Source organism: Ornithorhynchus anatinus, chromosome 11 (assembly GCF_004115215.2).
Source record: "Ornithorhynchus anatinus isolate Pmale09 chromosome 11, mOrnAna1.pri.v4, whole genome shotgun sequence".
NCBI lineage: Eukaryota > Metazoa > Chordata > Mammalia > Monotremata > Ornithorhynchidae > Ornithorhynchus > Ornithorhynchus anatinus.
The window spans coordinates 9,425,508-9,433,110 of record NC_041738.1 but is presented as its reverse complement, the minus strand read 5'-3'; the positions used below and the strand labels follow the sequence as shown (position 1 = coordinate 9,433,110).

Sequence of the window (7,603 nt, the reverse complement as noted above, 5' to 3'; positions counted from 1 at the left end):
ATTACGGATGTGGACGTTAAGTGCTGTGGGGCTGAGGGAGGGGTGAATAAAGGGAGCAAATCAGGGTAATGCAGAAGGGAGTGGGAGAGGAGGAAATGAGGGCTCAGTCAGAGAAGTCTTTTTGGAGGAAATATGCCTTCAATAAAGCTGTGAAGGTGGGAGGGTAATTCTACTGGAAGTTCTTTAGTAGGGATATATGGACTGAGTTTTGTTGAAAAACCTATCTAGGGATCGATTTAGCTGATATCTTTATTTTTACTCATGGAGGAAAATATCGTTGTATGTTGAAAATCTGAGTGCCCCCATGAAGACCTAGCCCAAAGAAAGCAACCTCTACTAGCTGGGCACAAGGATGTCCCAGATAATAAGTTTGTCAGTCTCCCAATCCTCCCTTCTCTTCTCTCTGGCACAACCGCATTCCCCATTTGGACAGTGACGTTCTAAAAAAAAGTCAGGAGGGTGTGGGTGGAGCTAAAGTGGACTGGTGGGGGAAAGCCAGCAAAATCATTAATGGGGGCTTCTTTAATGTTGTGCAAGGAACTCTCTCATTCCCTTTAGTCTCTAAGCTCCTTATGGGCAGGAAATGTATCTACCAACTCCGTTGTATTGTATTCTTCCCAAGTGCGTGGTGCAGTATTGTGCACACGGTAAGTGCTCAATAAATACTAATGACCGGTCAACTGATTGATAACTTACATATGGTGAATTAACTAGGGAAGGCTCCCTGGAGGATGTGGGTTTTTAGGAGGGTTGTGCAGATGGGGCCCCTCTAAGGGTCGCACTTGGAGAGTTGCCGGTATTCTACCAGTCTCGACTACCGGAGGGAGAGTCAAGCGGAGGCCTATCCATTCCATTCCTAGCTTGGGCAGTGGCTAGCGAGTGGAAGGCAATCTGCTATGTCAAAACTTACCTCCGCTGGAGAGCAGCCGCATGGGAGAGGGTCGAGGGTAAAGAATCAAGTTTACTCTGCGGAAGGAGGCGGTGGTAAACCACTTCCATATTTTTACCAGGAAAACTCTGTGGATACACTATCAGAATGATTGCAGATGAAGGTGGGGCGTTCTGGGAGAGATGTGCCCATGGTGTCGCTCCGGGTCAGATATGACTCGACAGCACAAGACAAGTGCAGATGGGGAGAGCTGTGAGCTGACAGATTAGAGGGAAACAGTGTGGCCTAGTGGAAAGAGCACAGGCCTGTGAGCTAGGGGGCCTGGGTTCTAATTCCAGATCTGCCACATACCTCCTGGGTGTTTCTGGGAGAGGCACTTTGCTAATCTCTGCCTCGGTTGCCTCACCTGTAAAATGGGGAATCAATACCTATTCCACTTCATACAAGAAAAGCAGCATGGCGTAGTGGGAGTCAGAAGGTCATGAGTTCTAATTCCGGCTCTGCCTTTTGTCTGTTGTGTGACCTCGGGCAAGTTGCTTTGTTTCTCTGGGCCTCAGTTACCTCATCTCTAAAATGGGGATTGAGACTGTAAGCCCCACATTGGACAGGGACTGTGTCCAACCCAATTTGCTTGTGTCTACCCAGTGCTCAATACAATGGTTGCACATAGTAAGCACTGAATAAATCATAATTACTATTATTATTTATCATTTAAACTAATTTTTCTGATCGACTGCTCTGCCTTCAGTGCGCAGTGCCGGTAGTGGGACTTCAGGACCCAGATCCCTAGAGAGGAAAGGAGCGATTTCAACCTTTTAAGCGAAGAACAGTGGTTATTTCCCAGCCATGTATCCTCAGCTATCGATAGAGCCGTCACTGAATATGCCAGCAAAAGCACGATTCCAGAGTTTACCGTTAGGTGTAAGCAACTTGGCCTTTTTGTTTTTAAACCTAGATGGATTTGATTTAGTGTACACATAGTAACTCTTCGATAGCCTCCCAGTTACACATGACAACAAGCTATGTCTTTGTGACGGACTAATAATGAGACATGGCATTAAGAGAGGTTTTCCTTCCCCCAAAGCTCGAAATGCCACACCAATGTCACCGTGTCTGACCTTCCAACATCCCAGGCCTTTCCTGTTTCGGAGATGCCAGTTTTCGGCACCCCTGGACTGTTGGTCATGGGATTGGGCCATGTGCCTGAATTATTATTAGACATACTCATTCATTCATTCAATAGTATTTATTGAGAGCTTACTATGTGCAGAGCACTGTACTAAGTGCTTGGAATGAACAAGTCGGCAATAGATAGAGACAGTCCCTGCCCTTTGACGGGCTTACAGTCTAACTGGGGGAGACAGACAGACAAGAACAATGGCAATAGAGTCAAGGGGAAGAACATCTCATAAAAACAATGGCAACTAAATAGAATCAAGGCGATGTACATTTCATTAACAAAATAAATAGGGTAATGAAAATATATACAGTTGAGCGGACCAGTACAGTGTTGAGGGGATGGGAAGGGAGAGGGGGAGGAGCAGAGGGAAATGGGAGGAAGAGAGGGTTAAGATGCGGAGAGGTGAAGGGGGGCGGTAGAGGGAGTAGAGGGAGAAGGGGAGCTCAGTCTGGGAAGGCCTCTTGGAGGAGGTGAGTTTTAAGTAGGGTTTTGAAGAGGGGAAGAGAATCAGTTTGGCGGAGGTGAGGAGGGAGTGCGTTCCGGGACGGCGGGAGGACGTAGCCCAGGGGTCGACGGCGGGATGGGCGAGACCGAGGGACGGCGATGAGGTGGGCGGCGGAGGAGAGGAGCGTGCGGGGTGGGCGGTAGAAAGAGAGAAGGGAGGAGAGGTAGGAAGGGGCAAGGTGATATAGAGCCTTGAAGCCTACAGTGAGGAGTTTTTGTTTGGAGCGGAGGTTGATAGGCAACCACTGGAGGTGTTTAGGAAGGGGAGTGACATGCCCAGATCGTTTCTGCAGGAAGATGAGCCGGGCAGCGGAGTGAAGAATACGACATTATTAGACATACGACGATCACACGACGGGTCACAGCACCTGCAGCTGTTGAGAGCTCAGCAGCTGTTTCCTCCAAGGTAACATTCTTTTGTTATTAGGGTTGTTTCATTTGCCCTGCAATAATGCCTGGCTCTCCTGGAGGGGGAGAAGGGGGGATCTGGTCATGCTTTTGCCTGTGGGGATTTATTATCTCCTGGTCAATTGGCATTGTATTCAGCTCTTGACAGGCCCCAGCATGGGATCTGTGAAGCTGGAACCATCATACTCTTAAGGTGTCAGCTATTTCTGGAATCCAATGAATGACAGAGTTCATTCAGGTAACTCTTTTTCTTGTTGTTTATCCTATTTGATAAGCGCTTACTATTTACCAAGTACCATACTAAACGCTGGGGTAGATACAAGTGAATCGGGTTGGACCCGATCCCTGTTCCACATAGGGTTCATGGTCTTCATCCCCATTTTACAGATGAGGTAAATGAAATCCAGACAAATGAAGGAACTTGCCTAAGGTCACATTGCAGACGCGGGGCAGAGCCAGGAGTAGAACCCAGATCCTTCTGACTCCCAGGCCCGTGTTCTAGCTATAAGGCTATGCTGTTTTCTTCAGTTTTGGCCTCTAAAGGGGGTTCAATGGGCTCTCCCAGCAGTAACCTGTGAATGGCTGCTGATTTCCAACCTGTCAGTGACATGTTGCAACAGATTGGCTGTTTGTTGGTAACAGGAGTTCCTCTCTCACTAGGATCCTCTAGGTTTAACATTTCCAAGGATTCAGGGGAGAGATCGTGATGATTTACTCTTTTGGACTTTCCTAAGTACTTAGTAGTGCTCTACATAAAGTGCTCAATAAATACCACTGATTGAGGGATTCCTGGAGGGAGAGGCAAGACTCCCAATCTCACAGGCCCCCAAAGGCTCTCACTCCACTTTAATGACCAGGAGAAAAGACATTTCACTTCCTTTCTGTCATATGAGTTGAAAAATCTTACTTTTTTATGTATCTGTTAAGTGTTACTGAATGCCGGGCACTGTACAAAGTAATCAGTTTAGATACAGTCCATGTCCCACATGGAGCTCATAGTCTTAACCCCCACTTTACAGATGAAATAACTGAGGCACAGAGAAATTAAGTGACTTACCCAAGGTCACACTGCAGTGAAGTGGAGGAGCCGGGATTAGAACGTCAGTCCTTCTGACTTCCAGGCCCGTGCTCTAGCCACTAGGCTATATTGCTTCCCTACTAAGCCACGTTGCTTCACTTACTTGCTTTCCATCGATCAATCCTTAGTAATTTTTGAGTTCTTGAGGTGTGCAGAGCAATCGATCAATCAACAATATTTATTGAGCTCTTACTGTTTGCAAGGTACTGTGCTAAGTGCTTTGGTGAGTACAATGGAGTTAATAGACTTAATAGTCTCCTTAGTTAATAGACTCCTTGCCCTCAAGGTGTTTATAGTCTAGCAGGGGAGACAGAAACTAGACTGTAAGCTCTTTGAAGGCAGAGATCATGTCTACCAGCTGTGTCATAATCTCCCTAGTGCTTAGTCCAGTGCTTGGTTGGGCTTGGTTTCCCCATTGAGCACAGGGAATGCTCAAACAATATCACTGATGGATTGACTGATTTCACAAAGAAAATACAGGACTGAGCAAAATGCCTTCCAACTCTACCCTTGGTATGTCAAATTTCTCTTGGCAGAGAAAGGGGTCCATCTTGAGGGATCAAACTGATGGGATCAATAGTGAATACTGCCCTTTCCCACACTTTCAAAGTCCTCTTTAGCCTTGCCTCAGCTCCCTGAAGTTGGCAAGGAGTTCAGAAGGGCAGTTTGCCATTGCTAAGAGTGACCATGATGGGGCCTGGGAACCCCAGGATTATGTTCTGATTTCCTTCTTCAGTCTCAGGAAATCCCCTAAAGATAGTTTTACCATTCCTCCTTACCACCCCCTCCTTCCGCTCTAATTCTTGGCTTCATTTCTGCCCAGCAGCCAAGAATAGCAGGGACTCCATCCTATCTCCTGGACTGCTCTACTTTGAGGGCTCTTTTCCACCAATCCATGGCATTCACTGAGCACCCATTGTTTTCAGAGCACTGTACTAAGTGTCTGGGAGCATTTGCCCAAAGCGAAAGACACAGCCCGTCAGGGTAGAGAAGGGGCTTACAGCTAACAGGGAAAATGAGCGGACATCCATTTGTCTGTTTGTTTACAGAGGGAGCAGGCAAACAAGATTACAACAAGTAGTACCAGGAGAGAGCTGAATACATAATTAAGTGCTTGATTGGTTATCTATATCCTGTGAACAGACCAGCAGAATCCGGGTGTAAGCTGAAAGTTTTATGAGAAGCTGATGGGTTGGTGTGATTTGAGGTTTGGGAAGTAATTGGTAAAGGGTTTTTTGGCATAGGTGGAGTTGTAGTGGGGAGGGTTAGGAGAGCTTGTCAATGGGGAAAACCAAACCCAGTTTGAACCTGATCTCGGGAGGAGAGAAGAGAGCGAACTTATATGAGTAGTGAGCGAACTACTGTATTATACTCTCCTAAGCACTTAGTATGGAACTGTGCCCACGGTAAGTGCTCAATAAATATCACTGATTGACTCATTCATTCATTGAGAAGAGCCAATATTGAGGAGAAGGCTTGGAGAAACCCAGAGTAAGAAGTTTCTGCTTGAGGTGGAGGAAAGTCCTCCCCTCCCCAACCCCCTCGGGTTTCCTTGTTAATTGGGGAGGGGGAAGGTGGAGTCTGAGAAAGACTGGGTTTCTTCTGTATCCTTCTAATTTAGGGAAGGAATTTTCTCTTCCTCTCAGTTCATTGTCTCTTCCTCAATAACATTAAATGAACAGGCGTTCTCTAAGTCGAGCCAAGAAGCCCCATTTTTCATCTCCCATTCCCTTCTGCATCTCCTTAACTTGCTCCCTTTGCTCTCCCCCCATCCCTTCACCAGCCCCACAGCACTTATGTATATATCAGTAATTTTATTTACTTGTATTGATGTTCATCTATTTGTATCGATGCCTGTCTCCCCACCTCTAGACTGTGAGGTTGTTGTGAGCTTTCCCAAACTTTCCCAAACTTTCCCAAAAGTAAGCACTATTGTACTTTCCCAAACAGTACAGTGCTCTGCACACAGTAAGCCCTTAATAAATACGAATGAATGAATGAATAAGTTGGATCTTTTCCCAGAGTCCCCAGGGCTGCTAAGCAGAAGACACTAGGCTGAGTGACATATTGCCCTGCCAGTGGGCCTTCCTCTCAGCTTCCTTCCGAGGACCCCAGTCTACCTTGATGGAGTCACAGGGATGAGGGGAGAAAGAAAGGAATGTTCACTGGAGCCGCATGAGATCCCTATCCTAAGGAAGGGTGAGGTGGCTCATTTGATATTCTAGTGGAATTATAATTCTACATAGTTATTATTATTTCTTTTTATCTGTATGAATTCAAGAATGCCAATGGAGAAGTGTGTGTGTGTGTGTGTGTGTGTGTGTGTGTGTGTTTAGAGGAGGACTAGAAATTGGAAAACCTGGCCTTCATTTCGGCATTAGCTTTGCCAGAGAGCTGCAGGCTGAGAGCTCAGTTTCACAATCTCCAAAATAGGGCAATGAACCCCAGTCAGGAGAGCCAATTCGTTAATGTATAATATTGAGAGGTATCCAATTTAGATTTAATAATAATAGTTGTGGTATTTGTTAAGCACCTACTATGTGCCAGGCACTGTACTAAGCATCGGGGTGGATACAAGCAAATGGGGTTGTACACAGTTCCTGTCCCACATGAGGCTCACAGTCTCAATCCCTATTTTACAGATGAGGTAACTGAGGCTCAGAGAAGTAACAGCGACTAGGTGCCCCAGCAGAGAAGTGGCGGAGCGGGGATTAGAACCCACGACCTTCTGACTCCCAGATCTGGGCTCTATCCACTATGCTACGCTGCTTCCCGATTTGTCTGCCTGCCCAGATTCGTCTGCCTACCTTGCTTACTAGATTGTAAGTTCCCCAAGGGCAGGGAACGTCATTCCTTCTTTTACTGAACTCATCCACACACCTAGAACATTAAGCTCTGCAGGTGCTTAATAAATACTCCTGCAGGACGGAATGAATGACGATGATAACTGTATACATTCAGAATGGAAGTTGTCGTCTAAATCTATAACATAAATAAGATAGCCCAGATGGAGGTCTTGTGGGCCCCTCTGGTTTATCGTGCTCAAAGAATTAGCCCTGATGCTTTGTACTCAATCTTGCTCAGTTCTCCCATGCTTTTCGGCCAAAGTCATTGCTTAAGGAGCCCCAAACCCCTGAGGTTTTGAGCACAGTTCCCTACATCCTACATGACATTATCAAATTCCCTTTGATTTGTCTTTCAACTTCGAAGACTTGGAATTGGTGTGAAGGAAATGATTGCGTTATCGAGTCAGGATCCCAGGATACATTTGGACTCTATTCAAATAAAACAAGATTTCCAGTAAATGTGAGCTTGGGGACTTTCCTCCAGCTTGCCTGCACCGGGAGTCAGGGCTGCTCTCAGAAAGAGATGGCCAGTGGAAAGAACACGGGCCTTGGAAGTCAGAGGACCTAGGTTCTAACCCCGGCTCCACCACTTGTCTGCTGTGTGACCGTGGACAAGTTACTTCACTTCTCTGTTCCTCAGTTACCTCATCTGTAAAATGGGGATTAAAACTGAGAGCTCCGTGTGGGACATGGACTGT

At 46.4% G+C, this 7,603-nt stretch overlaps 1 non-coding gene across 1 annotated transcript; it reads left to right on the top strand.

Annotated features, from left to right (window-relative positions):
- Nucleotides 1-764: 764 nt before the first annotated feature.
- LOC114815281 lies at nt 765-902 on the top strand. Its single transcript, XR_003763045.1, has one exon. It is a non-coding gene; the product is annotated as a small nucleolar RNA SNORA7 (small nucleolar RNA).
- The last annotated feature ends 6,701 nt before the right edge of the window (nt 903-7,603 follow it).